Raw genomic sequence first — 17,687 nt, forward strand, 5'->3', positions numbered from 1 at the left:
ATATTTGGATGATGGTACTGCAGCTTGTGTATTTTATATCTACCATTTAGAAAAAAAAATCTGTCTTCCACAGTGGAGAGTCTGTACTTCCTAGGGAATCCAGCTGAGTTTACTTCAATGTCTTCCTTGAATCTTGTTAGGGCAGATTTTTCTGTTACTATTGTTCGCAGAGAGCATGGGACGTTATGTTGAGGGGGTAGACATCTGCTTTGAAGACTCCTTTTCTTGTTGTTTTTGGGCTTGAGGGGTTTGCTTTGAAGGCTGATGCTAAATATATTTGTGCACACGCACCCTTGTGAGCTGCATTGATCTGAGTTAGTCTTGCCTGGGCTATGCGAATGTCAACAGCTTAAGGAAAGAATGAAGCAATTTTTTTCAACCCTCAAATGTCTGCACAAGGATGGGAACTGTGGAGATGCCTCCTACAGCCTAGAGGATATTGTGCAAGAGGGAGGATTTGGGGAAACAAGGTAGCACATGTATATCCTCTACCTTGTGATTAGTGGGGGGAGGGGAGGGAGGGGAAGAGTGTGAGGGCTGAGTATGAAGAATGTGCCTGACATCAAGGACTTCACTTTGCCATGGCTGGGCATGCTGGCACATCTCCGTGAGCTACCCATCAAGAACCCCATGTATCCCAGAGCCAGGAGATGAGCACACTGGAGGGCAGGGGGAGCTCCAGGAGATGCTTGCRCATGGAAGATGGCCATGAGTTTCCACTCACTCCCTGTGGGAGAGTCCTGACATGCAGCTGGGTTCCTGGACAACCTGGAAATGTTGACCTGGGCAACCCTTCCTAGCTCACTTCCTACCTCAGCTTGAGATTTGCATTGCTTAAATATCCCCATGCTGCCATGTTTCTGCTGCAGGACAAGTGACATTGCAGGTCATGCAACACAGCATGGGCACGGGAGCTATGCATGGGTAACGTATGGAGCTCAAGAGCTATGTGTTGTCTACTCTTACAGGACTGTAGGCCTACCTTCAGGTCTTATGTTCTATGAGGAGATAGCATGAAGGACACTTAAAAACAATTCTCTTTTGCTTCCACAGTTCATCAGCCTTATGTCCAGGCCAAATATCAGGTGCAGCAGGGAGTGCTCAGCCCTAACTGCAGAATTATTTCCTTCTATCATTAAAAGAAATCTTTATGCACAGCAAGCTCCACTGAAGTGCAAGTGAAGTGCCCATTTCATAAAAGATTTAGGCACCGTCTCGATGCATACTTTTGATTTGTACAGCAGGGAGCTTGCACTTGGGAACAAAAAGATGGGGGGGATTTGCTTTAAATGACAGCTTTTTTTTCTTATTCATTTTGCCTTCAAAAGCCCAAATATATTTTCTCTCTCTCTTGCCTTGATTTATGACCTTATAAAAATGAGATAGAATCAACCCTGAAGGAAACAAAGGTTAGATCTTCCCAGAGCCTGAAGCCTTTGTGCATGTCCCTGAAGAACAGCTGTGCAAATTACATTTGCTGCTATCAGATAAAGTGGAGACAGAGAGCAGTTTTTTCTAGCAGGACCTGGACAAGATTCCATTTTATTTTGTCAATCTGAATGCAGGTTTGGTTTTGTTTGCTGGTAATCATTTTTTAATGTTACCTTGCTAAAAATGGCTATAGCAGGAGAACTCGCATCAATATCGTATCAGCACAGGCAGAAAGAGAAACATCCTGTTTATGTGAATGTCCCTAACAAAAGGAGTCAAGATCTAAACAGATAGAAGAGAATGCCGGTAACTACGAAATGAACTGCCTGCCAGATGTTAGTCATGTTCCTCAGAGCACTGCTACAAGCTGATCAGATATTATGTTGATGAATGCAGCTTATGAACCTGTATAGAAGGAAAGCAATAGTTGCCATTTGCATGATTAAAGGCTTATGTAGTAATCCTACATTAAATCATAAGTAGTTTCATTTTACTTGATTGTATGAATTAAAAGGTTGCATTTTAAGGCATTCACTCTCCTTTCTTTACAAATACATGCAAAGCATTTTGTAGGAAGTAGAAATTAGTTTTTTTGTATAGATGAAAAGAGTCAGAGAATCAGAGAAAAATTAAGGTTGCGGGGGACCCAGGAAGCCATTTGGTCCTAGCCCCTGCTCGAAGCAAGCTAGCTTCAAAGTTAGATCATGTTGTTCAGAGTGTCGTCTAGCTACATTCTGAGTATCTCTATGGTGATCATACAGTCATACAGATCATACAGGATAATCTCTTCCAGTGCTTAACCACCTCCTCTGTGAAATTGTTTTCCTACCATCCAGCCAGAATTTGCCTTGCTGAAACTTGTCTGTTGTCTCTCGTCCCTTCACTGCGCACCTCTGAAAAGAGCCTGGCTCCTCTTCACTGTATGCCCCCAAAAGGTACTCAGGGTCTGCTGGTAGGTCCCTCCCAAAGCCACCTCTTCTCCAGTCCAGACAAGCCCAGCTCCCCTAGCCTGTTCTCATGCAGCAGGTGCTCTAGCCTCTCATCACCTTGAGGGCCCTCTGCTGAGCTTGGTCTGGGTTTTTGATCTCTTCTGTCCTGGAGGATGTAAAACTGGATGGAGTGACTTCACAGACACCAGGAAGAGCAATGGTTTTCCTCAGTCTGCTGAGTATATTGGTTCCATTTGTGAACTTGCCAAGGATGCCCTCCAGCCCATCATTCAGGCTGTTGATGAAGATGCTAAATTGTAGCAGCCTTGGTACCACCATTCATAATGGAAATACTTGGAGCAGAATATTAATACTTGCAACAGATAACCAGCTCTCTCAGTAAAGATCAAATTCTGATTATTCAGCTTTCTTTCCATTTTGAGATTCTTTAGAAAGTAGCTGTATTTTTTCAAAGAGTAATAGGAGTTTATTTTTCTTATTCATCTCCCTTGGCTTTCAAGACAACTTTGAGGAAGTAGAGTGTGGGAAAGACTAGGACATAAAGAGAAGGGACCGAGGCCAAGACTGGTAAGAGTACACTACTACTGATCTGTACAGGGACAAGACCAGTAGCATCATAAATATGCTTATAAGTAGCAGATGCTAAAAGTGTTATTGCTATGCATTGTATGCATGTTCGCTGTTTGGGCAAGGAAAGAGACATTTCCCCTGCAGCAGTATTTGATTTTTTTTTTAATGAAAAATTTTCAGAGAAACTTCTTGATTTTGGTGCATCTTTTGATGAAGTTGAAAAAATCACTATTATTCCTTGTTTCATTGATATTAGGTAGTTTGTTTCAATAGTGTCAAATACCATGCTTCAATAAATGAGTAAATAAACATTGTTTTGTATCAAAGTATGCTACAATATATAATAACATCTTCGAACTGTAAAATCATACTGTATCTCTTTGATAAACAGGTTTTGTAGTCAAAATGAAACAATTTTATACTAGGAAAAAAAAAAGTATTTTCTGAGCGCTTTTGAAATGTCAGTCTTTTGTTTCATGTAGCCTTAAAACTTCCTGAAACTGCTGCGAGCTGAAGCGGACCACATGCTTCTAAGACTCATAGTTCACTGCATGTTGAGATTTTATAGTTGCAACTAACCAAAAGTGGTAAACATATATCATGAATCATTATTGAAGGAGCATTGAAGCAGCTCTTTGATCCCTGCTCTTTTCTGTACCTTAATCTGATAATAGYGAACTGCTGTTCCGGTTCCTTATTGCCTGGTATGTAATAGCGGATGCCTCCAAGTTATACCAACATCACGATTAAGCCTGTCCTAAGAAGCGGTAAGGACTGTAAGTGGTAGCAACCACATCACATCCTATTGACTATTTGAGGGTGCGGGCACCTTCATGGTGGTTTAAGCTAACACATTTGCTTTGCAATTGGGGCGTGCTAGGAACACGCACATGGTCAATGATTGAGATTCAGCTGATGGGCAGCAACTGCCTATGCCACAGAAACGTGGTTCTTTTTAACCTTGTGTCTCTGCCTGTACTATTTTATATTTAGCATTTGGCACTGGACAGTGCTTTAAAAAGAAGTTACCTATAATGGAAGATAATTCCCTCTAATGACATAATCCAGGTTGATGCATACATTAAAGTCAGAATGTTTATATATTCAGTAGRCATTTTATAGGGGCAGTAGTGACTAGTCTGCTCCGTGATTTTAGAGACTCCACTGTGGAAGATACTCTCTTAATACCATTACAAACCTGTGGAGATGCACACATTGAGTTTAAACACAAGGACTTGCYGAGTGAGAGTAAATATAATTTAACACGCTTTATACTTTTCACACTGCTKTATGAATACGTCTGTGTATTACTGATGTGTTCATTGAACTTTARCCTCAAGAACAGAGGTAAAGTGACATTGTAGTACGGCAAGGTTTTCTAAAAACCTCTCTATGGAGGCACAGATTTTATCTCCTCTTACTATYAAGACCTTTTCAAACACAAACTGATTCCTGGTTGGGCTATTTAAAAGATGTATAAAGAAAATTACATCCCTGTGTGTGATTCATTTGTGAAACTTTAGGTGAGGGAAATGAGGGCCTGAACAGAATTTCCAGCAGGAAAATGTACACGAAGGGGTTAGAAAACCATTTCCTGAATCGACCAAAGCCGCCTGTACAGTGAATGTAAGTGTTGCAGCAGCAGTCATGTTGCACTGATCCCCCTYCAGCGTTTTATTACTGACCCTATGTTCACCAGAGCAAAAGAGATTACAGGCAGTTGCAGAACACCATGAAGCAAGTTTTCRAAAGCCAGGATGCACAGTTTAAGTCTTTCTGAAAACAAAACATCCTCAGTGAAAGGCAGTGGTTGTGCTTTACGGCACGCGGAAGCAGAGCCGGAACACCTGCTTGATCRTTCAGAAAGCCGAGCCAGCACCACAGCGTCCTGCTCCTGATTTTCTCAGTGAGACGTGCAGTCAAAACAGTCATGCTGTCTCTGATACAGAGTCAATCCAGGCAGTCTACCTGCAATGACTTTGAGAGTCTGCTCCAGCTCCTGAGATCATTGTGTCCWGTCTATTGTTCTTTTCTGTTGAGGTCTCAGGCGGGAATGAAGCAGCAGGATGATGAGGGTGGGTGAGGAGAGGACACAGCCAGTGCCAGTGCCGTGGGCATCGCAGCATTTCAGATGGTTCTTGGCCTGCCTGCGTGCATCAGCATATACCAGTGTTGGGCTGGTAGGTGTCCATCTCTSTCTGGACAGCAGCTTGCGGAATTACCCCAAAGTTGCACAGTATTGAATATGCTGGAAAACAACTGTAAAGAAGAACACAGCACAAGTTTTATTACTGTAAGAGTAGCCACTGAAGTTAGTAGATAGTGAATATAAGGCAAATCATTTCTACCTTTAGCTTTTGCCACATGAAAATAGACAATAAATGAAGGATAGAGTTTTTGTTTGCTTTTTATTCAATATCCCCCATAGTTCATCTATGTGTTATCAGAAATAATGGAGAAAATATGAGGAAAAAARGAATGGAAGCCCTTTGAATCCTTTGCTCTGGAACAGAGGTTGGCAGAGATACAGGAAAGGCGACTGTGATGCTTCCGAGTGTTCCAGGAAACAWGCAAGATGATTGTGAAGAAATATGAGAGGTTGGAATTCCTCACATGGATGACTGTCAGAGTCTGTATAAGCRTTAAAAGTGCTGTTATAATAGCTGAAATCTGTTTCTACAAGCCCCACTGAGCAGGGCATAAGCAGGTACTTAAGTCTATCCCAAGCCAACAAAGCACGTAAGTGTGGGTTGAAGTTCCAGCTGTGTTGCTGATTGCATGTTACAGTGTTATGATTCTCACTACGCTYACAAGCAGATTTACTCTGACTTAATGTTTCTCTGCTATATCAAAAGTCAATAAATGAAGGTGACAAATTTTAAATAGARCATGGTTTTAAGTTATCTTGAGCTAATGAAGGTAAAGATAGATATTCACACTGTCTGATTCTAGGCATGTCTTTAGGTGCTCTGAGCCATGYGTTTGACTCCGTACCTCTCCCTTTGGATATGCAGGGATCTTACGCTCCCAGGCTTACATGTTCTGAATCATGGGTTAAATAGATGACTAAAATACATGTTATAAATATCTTTCCAAAGAATGAGGTCTTAACTGTGAGTGTAATTAACAGTTGGAATCAATTTCAAAAGTAATTTCAATTTGTCATCACTCAAAGTCTTTCAGCTGAGCGTGGATGTTCATAAATACGTATGTGCCATCCTACTTCTGTGGGGTTTTTGCACTGCACTGCATTGAACACTCAAGCAATGCACTGAGTGATGTGAGTCATGTCAGCAATATGTTTTCACTTTGTGTTCTCCCCAAGGAGATTACTGTGTACAACAGATTGGCTTGTTGTGGTAGTAAAGTCTGGCATGCTTGTGGTAGCCTGTGTTTCTGAGAAGATACACTGCAGTATTTTATACTAATTGTGGTTTCCTGCCAACATATACCGCTTGCTATAGTCAGATGATGGATGATTGAGGTATGACTTAAAAACTTAAAAACCAGATTATCATCTACTAAGGACACCTTTCGTAGCCAGCCAGGAATGACTGTTAGATGATGCTTGAATCTTGATTTCAGCAACACGAKCCAAGAGCCTTTCCAAGCCACAAGTCTGCATTGACCAATTCTGTGTGTGCACCTTCAGCCAAAACTACTGATCTGTGGCTGTGGACTCTCCAAATGCTTTCCATCGCTCCCCCTTCTTACGTCTGCCTTGCTTGCGTTCAGGTTCCAYGGGTCATTCTTCATTCATGAACTCATCTCGTCCAAGCATTGGCTACCTTGGGAATATCTGCTGAAGGCTATGTAAAGCTATGTGTCATTTATATATTGCAGGGACTTAAGTCCTGGTTTTCTAACCAATATATCTCATGACTGAAAAGAAATTGAGTCTCTGACATAGTATTAAATGCTGTAGACAGTTCCAGGAAGGTAAGAAAGAATGCTTATTGTCTATCAATCAACTGACTGTAGGAGAYTCTGCATCTACTAAAATGCTTTCACATCTGTATCCTAGTCTAAATCTAGACACCTAACTTCAGTTAAATGAAGCCACACTAGATCTTTGGCTATTTTTTTGTTCTGAGCTTGTGTAGGAATGGAGTGGACAAGGGTTAACTGCAGTCAATGGCAGGCTGTTACCCACGTACCTGGGACACTTTGAATGTCAAACYGTGTTTTTGAAGAAGAAAGATTTCGCCCATCATTTTATGTCAGCTATTCTGGTTAAATGGCATCTATTTACTATGAGGAAGGAAGAACTGTTGCATTCACAGTTCTTGGTTCATATCCTCCCCTGTGTGTGTTCTGACCGAAGGTACTAGACCCTGGGAGCTTTGATGGGCTGCTGGGTATGGTTGGTGCCCTTTTACAGTGCCTTGCATTTCTGGCCCTCATTCTATCCCCAAATCTATTTGCTCAGAACTGATTGAATCATCTGTGAATCAGAGAAAGGCTTGGAATGAAATTTGGCAGCATCAGTGGAGGGAGAAAGGGAGGKAGGTAGGAAGGTTCTGTGGGAGTGTGGGGCAGCCTCGGCTTTTATTTTCTGCTACTTGGCACACATATTTCTTCTGTCTCACAGGGGAACACATGCAGTGCCAGAATGCTAGGGAACCATGTGTAGATGGTGGGAAGAAAAAGCCATATGGCAGTCAGTGTGCTGATTGTCAGTGGTGTTCAATGGCAACGTCCCACTAGGTCCTACAGCCTTCCTTCTGTGAAGATGACGCTGTAGTTTTTAGCAAACTTTGGCATCTGTTGAAGTCTTTGTGGTGAAGTCTAAGCCTCTGGACTTAAGGTCACTGTCTTAATGAAATGATGGTCTGTGAATGTAACAGCTGATTGAGACGTCCTTAATCTGACAGCTGGTCTAGAAAGTGGGATGTGACTAGCTACATTGACCAGAGATTGTCTGTGACCGTCCTAATGAAAGAGAGAAAAACTGGGGGGCTTTACATCAGCAGTCTCATTATGGTGTTGTTGAAACTGAATGAACTGTCTGAACTATCTTCAAAATACTAGCGGCTTCTTTTATACATTCTGGAGTCTGCGGTGGTGGGAAAATGAGGATTTATTCCCCCTTTTGCCCCCTGTTCGCTTCTCTTGTTGTGTTTACTGGCTATGACTAGCTGGAAAACGTAGTGAATTAAAAGAGTGTCCTCAAACTAAGTATTATTTATTCAGCCATAGAAACACATATGCACTGCATATGGCTTTCCTTAAAGTTAATGTTTTCCTCATAACTTCGGTAGGCCCAAGACTTCAGATCCAGAGTCTGTCTTGTAGGTCTTATCAAATATTTTTCCAGGCAGGTATTTATCATTTTTCTATGATGTAGCAAAAGATACAACCTGTTTATTTAATTAAGGTGTGTTATTGGTATCCAAGGCAATAAACACGTAGGGCATGTGCAGTGTACAGAATACTTGGAATGCATCATTTGTCTTATGGAACATTCAGTAACAGGGAATTAATGGCTGGGATTTTTGGACTGTGAAAAGGAAAAAAAAAATACCCTAAGAAACCAGCAATATCACTAGGTTCTACTCTTTCCACAAATCTGTGCAACTTTTGGTAGGAATTGAGTGGGTGTGGAGCAGGCCTAAAATGCCTGTTTTATAATTTCTTGTGCAATATGTGAGCAGTTTGCATTGCTGTTGCCGTAGGAGGTTGGACTAGATGATCTCCAGAGGTCCCTTTCTCAACCATTCTGTGATTCGCTGAGATAGGGTAAAATGATTGCTCCTGTTTAGTTATATTTTAATCCTCATTTTGCAGAAGTATGAATGAGAACCCATGGCAAAATTAATTTAACAAAATCTAGGTGTCTGCAGCGCAGATGTCTAGATTTGAGCTGCTTGTCTTAATTAGTTTGATAATCAGTGGAGAAAATAGTCATTTGCAAGACATATTTCATTCCAAAATATATCAACTGAATCCAAATCTGTAAATACCTGTTTCTCTCCCTTGACAGTAAAGGGAGTCAGGCTGGTCAGTTTGCATGCAGATGCATTATCAGTAAAAAAATCTCATTGCAACAATTGCTACCCAAAGGTGAAAAAATCAAAATCACAAATCTGTGAGAGCCTCTGAAAAATAAGGTGTGGACTGCAGAGGCCCGTCTTGAGTCAGGGGAGCTGTGTTAGACAATCACATCATGTCACAAAAATCTCAAGTCCCATCTTAAAAACTGTTACCTTCTTTCTCTCTGTACTGCTGCTAGCAAGACTCTTCCAGAGCCTCTCATTTCTGATGTAACCATCATCTCCAGAGTGATCTCCTCCTAAAGGTGCGGGGGCCTTGGACATTTTCCTGGGTGATAAAGTAGCTTTGGATGTTCACATCTTGGCTGCTTGTTTCTGTCCTTGTGTTGCAATTAACTGAACTGAATTAGCGTAGAAATAACCAACAGGAAAGAAAAAAAAAAAAAAAAAAAACTGTTCACAAACAGTTTTTAACAGCCCAGCCGNAAAAAAAAAAAAAGACTGTTCTAACTGTTCACAAACAGTTTTTAACAGCCCAGCCGAGAGGACAGTGAACTGCCTCATATGGGTTTGGGATTAAATGGCTGGGGATAGGGCTTTCTTAAAGTGACTTCAGAAASGAGGAAAAAGATGCACTAAACTCAACCATGAAAGCTGCGCAGGAGGAGAGGGCCTATGCTGCTCACCTTTGGTTATTTTTACATCTATAATCATGGTGTCTGTACCAGGCTGTTATGGCAGTAGAAGTGGTTGGAAGCACTGAGTTCAATTTAGCCATCAAATCTTTCCTGAGAAAAAAATACTTTCCAAAATATTTAGAGTCAGTATAGTATCCAGTGGGGTGAGTGGAAGATAAAGAGAACTTGATGGTTTTACAGTAAGGAGCTATAGACCTGTTCAACCTGACAGGCCAGGAAGTTAATCCTTAACAGCCTTTGTCTACAGGAATAAATAGGAAGTATCTGAAACATAGATTGGTTCTGTTCCACTTTTGTCAATTTTGCACTTCTGAAATGCATTCATGTAGTTTTTAATGAGATTTGATGTGCATAGAAGTTCTCAAATAGAGGTTCTTAGACTGTCTCCAAGTTGGCTGAACTTTGTTTGCAGAGCTCACAGAACAAATTGTCTTATTTTTTATGACCCATTTGGTTTTATTAATTTTCCATTCAGACAGCATTCTAGCTTGCCAAAATAGAATTTTTCATGTATTACTTAATCAGTAATCAGTACTTACCAACTGGCAGCATCAATAAAGGCTAACAGGAAGGCTTTCCTAGTCTATAATACAGCCCTAATACAAGCTTACAGGAACTCATTATATTTCATCCTATTTAGATCAGCCTTCTCTAGCCACTTACATCCCTTTTTCTTTCCCCACTTCTTTCTAATTATGCTGAAAGAGGTCCCCTGCATTAACCTTTTGAAGGACTGTGGGAAGAGAGACACCTGAACCTCCAAAAGATTCAAAGCAAGTATTTTCTCTCTCCTTTGGTAATGCTGTTTTCTCCTCATAAACCATGCAGTGAGGCCTGTGTTTCTTCTGATAAGACATTAACAAGCTGGAAGAACCTAGAAACACTAAGAATAGAGTCACTGCCAGCAGGTAAGAGTAGTTTATTAGTCCATTAGTTTATTATTACCAGAAAGCTTCCTATACCTTAACTGAATAGCAAGTTAGTCTTACTGAGACAAATGCAATCTGGCAAGAACTGGGAAGCAGAAACTCAAATACCTAATAAAATATTTTTCTGACTGCTTTTTTTTAATGTCTGTTAGAGCTTTTTTAGAATCACTGCTGAAGATACTGTTTAGAGTAAGTATCTAGCCATAYACATCTGACTGTCTTGAGGGGGACACATATATAGTTGGGAAAAGAATACATTAGTCTTATCAATAATTAGCTTAAAGATTTGAGTGCTAATTACAATGTAGGACACTGGGTTGGCGCTTAAGTTGTGTTCTTCACAATTGTRTTGCAAATGACTAAAAATACTAGAAGAAAATGGAAGAATTGCTATTGTCTAACCACAACAGTTTAGGCAGGCTGCCATGAGAGTATTGAAGCTGTAATTCAAAAATTAGTCTCAGATACAGATGTATTAGTTTAGCCAAGTCCTCTAGTTGACAGAAAGTCTGTATTAAATTTGCTTTGATACATGCTGTTGTTTGGGCTGTTAGCTTAATAGATTATTAGATAAAGTTTAGGAATTGCTTGTCCAGAAGGTTAACATGTTCAATATCAACTTGTTAATTGGACTAATTTGGTTTGGTCGCTTGTAGAAACAGTTTAAGCTTTGTATGAGTTTATAATTGTATTTCATTACTATCACAGATACAACATTGTTTACAATTGTAGCATATCCAAGCCTTAGAAAACACTGGAAATATCTTGCAGACGACAGAAAAGGTCTTTTTCCAGGGCTTCAGCGAGAGGGATTAGYTTTCTCCCTTGGGCAGGGAAAATTCATCTTATGTATTTCTTGCACATAGGTCCAGAAAAATGCTTTCCAGAAGATGCAAGGTTGTTGTGACTCTCCTCTGGCTGGTTTTGCATGGGTGCTGATGYGGTTTGCTAGGGGACTGGCCCGTAGGTACCCTGCTTAAGAGTTCTGCATGCTCCCATGCGACCTTTATGCATTTCGGTAAGCTAAATGCACATGCATCCCAGAGCCAGCCCTGTTTTGACATAGAAGTACAGCTGAAAGATCAAAAATCACGTGCATTAGTAGCCACTGAAGCGGATGTTCTCACTGAAACCCACTCCTCTTGACAACGCAACATCCATAGCCTTCCATGGGTGATCTCTACTAGTCCCTCTAGTTTAAGTCCTAGGGCAAACTGTTTTGTCCTCCCAGTTTCTTTAACTCTCCTCACTCCTCCTGCACTTCAGAAGCATCCCAGGGTGTCTGTGAGCAGTTAGAGGAGGCTGAAGGGGGAGAGACTGGGGAAGGCAGGATGAGGCTTATTTCTTCTCTTCTGCAGATCTCATTACTGCTCGGCATAGCGGGCAGCCATCCACGCCTTGCTCCCCTCCCCTCCTCCTGCCTTCTACCACTCCCGTGAATAGACCATAACAAAAAACAACAACAGGATTTTCTTTAAACAATTTTTGCGCAGCCCTAAAGTGCAGCATGCTGCTCCTTGAGCAGGCAGAGCTTACATGGAAACCCCAGAAGGGCTGCAGGGATTGAGACTTGCGGGTTCATCAACACCTGACTCGGGACACAGAGCGGAAAGTGCCCATTGACCCTGCCAGCAGACTCGCTCCAGAGAGCTCTTCTTGCTCTATTACAGCCCAAATGGAAAGGGCAAAACCACCTAGATTCGTCCATACTCTTTTTACTTCTACTGGTGTTAATGTGGCTTAMAGGACTGTACTTGATTAGCTGTACCAGTAGGAAGTTTAATCCCTAACAAAACATACCTAGTCACCRAAGGAACCTAAAGCATCCCTTGTGCACATGAAGACCCTCTTCTGAATCTCCTCCTGGAGGGGAGTTTCTGTTCCAGCTCCCTGCCCCACTGGCCTCGGTTCCACTGCTGTGTTATTACTCAGCAGGAAAAATCAGGCACATTTAAAACAGAACACAACACAACACAAACAAGCCAAATAATAATAAAAAAAGTTCTAAAACATTTCATTACTTGCAAGATGTTGTGAGATGGTTTGATGTTCAAAATTGTAATATTATTTCTGGCAATAGGTCTCATGCTATTCTTTTGTTGATTTTTCCGATCTCTCAAGAAATTGGAATGAAAATATTTAATGTTACTATCCCTGGGAAAGGCTTGTCAACGTAAATCCAGGTTAATGCTCAGAACTCAAAATATTTGGTATATGGTTTTGTATTTATCTTTCATCAAAGAGATTATATGAAGATAAATTCTGCTCACATGAAGRTAGTGAGAGATACTGACAGTGTATTTAACAAAACAGAAGAGGACCTTGGATATATTTGTGCTCATATATGCAAATATCTTTTTGCAAATGATAACATAATCAGATGAGAAAGTCATTATTGTTAYATTAAGATAGCTTGCTCATAAGAGAGCTGAATGGATATTGTAGGGATGTATATACTTTAGAAACATATTCTAAAGAAACATATTACAGTTCCAAAACAGTTCTGTGAGCAGGGGAATCAATGAAGCCTGATTTTCTRTGGATTTGTGTCTTGAGGTTGAGACCCTATGTGGATTTTCTGTCTGCTGGGATACGCTGCTCTTTTTATCTTGGGGGAAGCATCAGTCACAGCTCTAACTGGCTGCCTATTTTTAGAAAACTTTGGAGGACATGATAGTTTGGGGATTTTTATACCTCCATGAAGARTGGTTGACATGGGCGAAGTGTTCAAATATTCATTAAGAGGACTCCCATGTACAAGGAGGCCRCGCAGTGTCTTAAATCCTATTGCTATAAAGTCAAGCTAAAGCATGCTCACACTTATACATATGGACAAGAAACATAGAATACGAATTAAAACAGAGAATATGAACTGAAACATAAATATGAGACTGAGCAGTTAAAGAAGAAAAGATAAATATGCAGACTCCCCTCAATCACACAGGGAGGATTTGCCATTGACTTTTGATGAGAATTTAGCACATAATTGCAATTTGCATCTTTCAAAATCTCCTATACTACCTCTCCTGTAAATGTATGTAAAACTTACCACATTACACATTTAAAAAACCATCATGCATATGCCCAGGTGCTTAGGGGTAAATGATTTTGAATTTTTGTCGCAGCTGTCAGAAAAATGTCCAGATTCCATTTATGTGCTTCTTTTTAATTTTTAATTAAAATATATTGATCTGTCATTTTGAGATATCTATATTTTTAAAAAAGAAAAGAAATACCAAACAAACTCCACTGAGAATCTTACTGAATTTGGGGTTTAATTCTGGCCTGTAAGAGAAAGAGTACAGCTCAGTGACAATATTGTTTTGATGGAAAAGGGCAGGTATGAGAGCTTTAAGAGTTTTAATTTCCCTGAGGGGTCAGAAGGTCCCCTGCTTCAAAGTATGTTAAAAAGACAAATCAAATTGAAAAGTGGAGTCAGGTTCATTAGCTCTAGCAAATCATAGTTACCACCGCAAATGCATTGTTCCTTTTATTTGTATTAAAACAGAAGTTACATTCTGCACCAAACAATGTTTTTGGTGTATTTACATTATTTTTGCCCTGTCATCATCAGTGAGTCTTTAAAATGACAAACAACTAAAATAAATGCAAAAAGATAAGCATTTAAGATTACCTCCCCCTTTCTCCACCCACACATCCTTCTATCCTTCCCCCTGCCCAGTGCAATAACTCTGGTTCAAATAATGGCATTAACAAATTGAGTGGCTCAGAACGAGATTTTGAGCAATCTCTCTGCTGAATGTTCAAGAATCACTAGCAGGGAGCGAGTCCTGAGCCCCTGGAGGAGGCACAAGCAGGACATGGGCTGCGCAGCATCACTGAAGATGCTTTGGGTTTTGAAGTGCTGAGCAGGAGCTGGGGGCAGAGGGCTGGTCCCCATTAGTGCGATGGAGGATGGGAAGCTCAGCTCAGAAGCTGAAGTGAAGAGGTTCAGGCCATCAAGAGAAAACTGGGGGTTGTATGAATAGAGACAGCTTCAGCTGTGAGTCATATTGAATCATGAAACTACTTGAAATATTTCACCTACTAATACATCTCCTTTATCTTTCACCTCTTCTTCCTTTTTTGTAGTTATTCTCCAGCTCCACTACCTTTCAATTCTCACTCTACATTGATCTCCTGCTTCCTTGTCCCTTATTCCCCTTTTAGTATCTTTCCATTGCTGAGCTTACATTACATTTTACAGACTTTTCATGTCTCTGAAATGCTGCAAGCAGAGCTTGTGAGCTTAATTCACTGAATTTTTGGCCTCTGTGATGACACCATACCAAAGCAGCTGGAAATCTTTCTTTCCAAATAAATGTCTTGTAAACTGAATCAAAGACTTAGAAAAAATATAAGGATACATGCCTCTGCTACATGCCTCTGATGTACATGGCTCTGCTAACTGATTTCTAATTTTTATTTGCAGTAAGTTAGCAATATCCAACATTTAAAAYGTAACTGAGATCCCACTCTTCGATGAAGTGAAAGGAAGCTAACAACTCAAAAACCTGAAGCAAGTTATTCAGCCAAAAAGAAGGTCTTTGGCAGCTCTCAGCATGAATAGACTGATTTTGTTTTGATGTGAGATGAACAAATGAAGACTTTCCAAAGCAGAAGAATATATTGTAGTGAAAGAGACCCACTTTCCTGCAGTGTGTGTCTCCAGCCCCCAGTGGAATGGTTGTTTGCCACACTTGTGCTGTGGGTCAAGTGTGTGTGTGTGGGTGCATGCATCTCCCTTGCTTCTTGTGGCTGTGAAATCCACCTCAAAACTCCTTTGAGGCACCAAAATGGCAGGATGGTGCAAAGCCATCCCGTGTGCACTGCCTGCCCTGCTAGTTGTGTCTGCTGCACAGAGAGGGTGGGTGAGAGACCGCTGGAGTAGCGCCTGGCAAATTAAAACCTGTAGGATACGGCTCTCAGCAGAACTGGGGACAAGTCTCGCAGAAGAGGACCTATCTTCACGTCAATCTGGATGTGATACGGGGAGGTGGGCAGTGCATGGCTCACCTCTTCCTGCATGAGAGAAGTGACATGAAGCAAAACCTGCTTGCATGTTTTTCTAAGAGATGAGAAGATGAAAACAGCTCTAAAAGAGTCGAAAAGCTTCCCCCCGCCTGCACTCTGGCAGGAYCGCCTGGGAAAGAGGAAGTGATGTTTGGCTGGTTGTACAGGGGTTGTTGTTGCTTTGGAAAAAATGTTTTATTTTGAACAGCTCCTGCCAGGCCAGGGAAAGCAAGTATTTGAAAGAAACTGGAGCAAGTAGCTGGCTCAGGATCACTGCCTGTTACTTAACTTAYGTGGCTTCCCCATATCTGCCTCTTGCACCCCAATACGCCCTAGTTCTCCTAGATTCCTGCACACTCTATCTTCGCTTCATGCAGGCGAAAACCAAAGTGACATTTATCGATTATTTTGATGAAGTCAAGAAGTCATAATACTTTAAGTCCCAAGTGAGTGTTTATTATGCTTTTTTTCAGGAAGTACTTGATCCCAGATTATTCTTTTTGCAATTATCTTCTTAAAAACTGATATTAAACACATTCAGGCATGAAATGACTTCTACTATTTTTGCTGCATTTCTTTTGACTGTTACAATGTTAAAGAAAAATAAACACATTTATGAAAAGCAGAGATTCCCAGGCCCCACATCAGTAAAGCTGCAGTAGACTTGCATAGTCTTAAGACTCCATCCTGTATTTTTTAAGGCATGTATGTAGAGAGGAACTTTTCTGCAAGCGAGAGAACAACACCTTGTCCATATTCTGCTCTGGGAGGTATATCGAAGTCTAGATAATTTGGTAGAATGACTGCAAATAGYTTATATCGAACCAAATTAAAAATGTTAAAGTGCTTAAACATTATGGAGAACTGGCTGTTCCTCAGCTCTGGCAAATGGTCAGTGATGTCCTTTTTGTCCTCACTGCTGATGCTTGGGAGGGGCAGGAAATCAGATCCAGTCTGGGGCCAGACCTGCCAAGAACATGGACCAGGTTCCCCCAGAATCCTGCTCTGGGTTCAGTGAAAGTTCACCGAAATCTAGGTATTTTCAACAAAACATTCTGAGCACAACATACTGACTTTCTGTAAATGAAACTGTTCTGTCAAGCACTTCCTGACCAGATCTAGTTTTGAACTCCCCTCCCCCTTTTCCTAAGGAAAAAGAATGGGTATCAGACTCTCTTGTCAAGCTAAAAAAAGGTCTTCTGTAGWTTTATAAAAATGCAATACAATATTTTAGACAATTCCTACCAAGATCTTCCAAAAATTGGAACGATCCAAACTGGAGCTAGACAGACCTAACTGCTATCTAATCTTTTTCCTGACAATTGTTTGCCTGAAGTATGTTCTTCAGTAGCTGCTTATTTTTTAAATACTCAGGAGCACRTTTGTTTCTCTTCGGACACCAGTTAAAAGTTATACTTATCTTGACCACTAAAAACTGAACAAACAGCAAATTCTGAGCATGAGCATAATTTTACTCTTTTGTAACATAATCACATTACTTCTGGTTATACTCCAGTTTATCATATTAAGTCACACTTTATTGAATTGTCTTGTTGCTTGTATTACAGCAGCGCCTAGAGACTTGGACAGAGAACATGGTCTCTTTGTGAAGCCTGTACACTAAAGATCCACTGTGCTTTCAGGTAGTGCAGATACACCTCTCTTCAGAACTGCAKCTTGAGCTGTGACAAAGTGGCTGACAGGCAACACAGGTGTCAAAAACATATTGCGGGGCAGTTGGYGGCACAAATCAAATGAAGTAATACAAATGTTTGAGACACAAGGCATTGCATGGAGCGGCCAATGTACTTCATGTTCCTCATATCTGATTATGCAGTACAGCCTTGGCTAAAACATGTTTGTGGTACAATTCCGCTTGCTCTTGCAACTGGAACTGGAGTTACGTTGCAAATTGGGGCTCATGGATCTTCTCAGCACTTTGGGGTTGGGAGGCCTGCAGCATACTTTCGATCTAAGTTATGGCTACCACTGCAGAGGACGTTCCTGTCCCTTTTCTGTCTTTTGTGTCAGCAATAGGTCTCATGCGACCAGCTATCTCCGTCAGCTAACATAGTGTTTTTTTTTTTTTTTTTTTTTTTTTTT

The sequence above is a fragment of the Rhea americana genome, unplaced genomic scaffold, assembly GCF_003343005.1.
Source record: "Rhea americana isolate MKP2758 unplaced genomic scaffold, rheAme1 scaffold_26, whole genome shotgun sequence".
Taxonomy (NCBI): Eukaryota; Metazoa; Chordata; class Aves; order Rheiformes; family Rheidae; genus Rhea; species Rhea americana.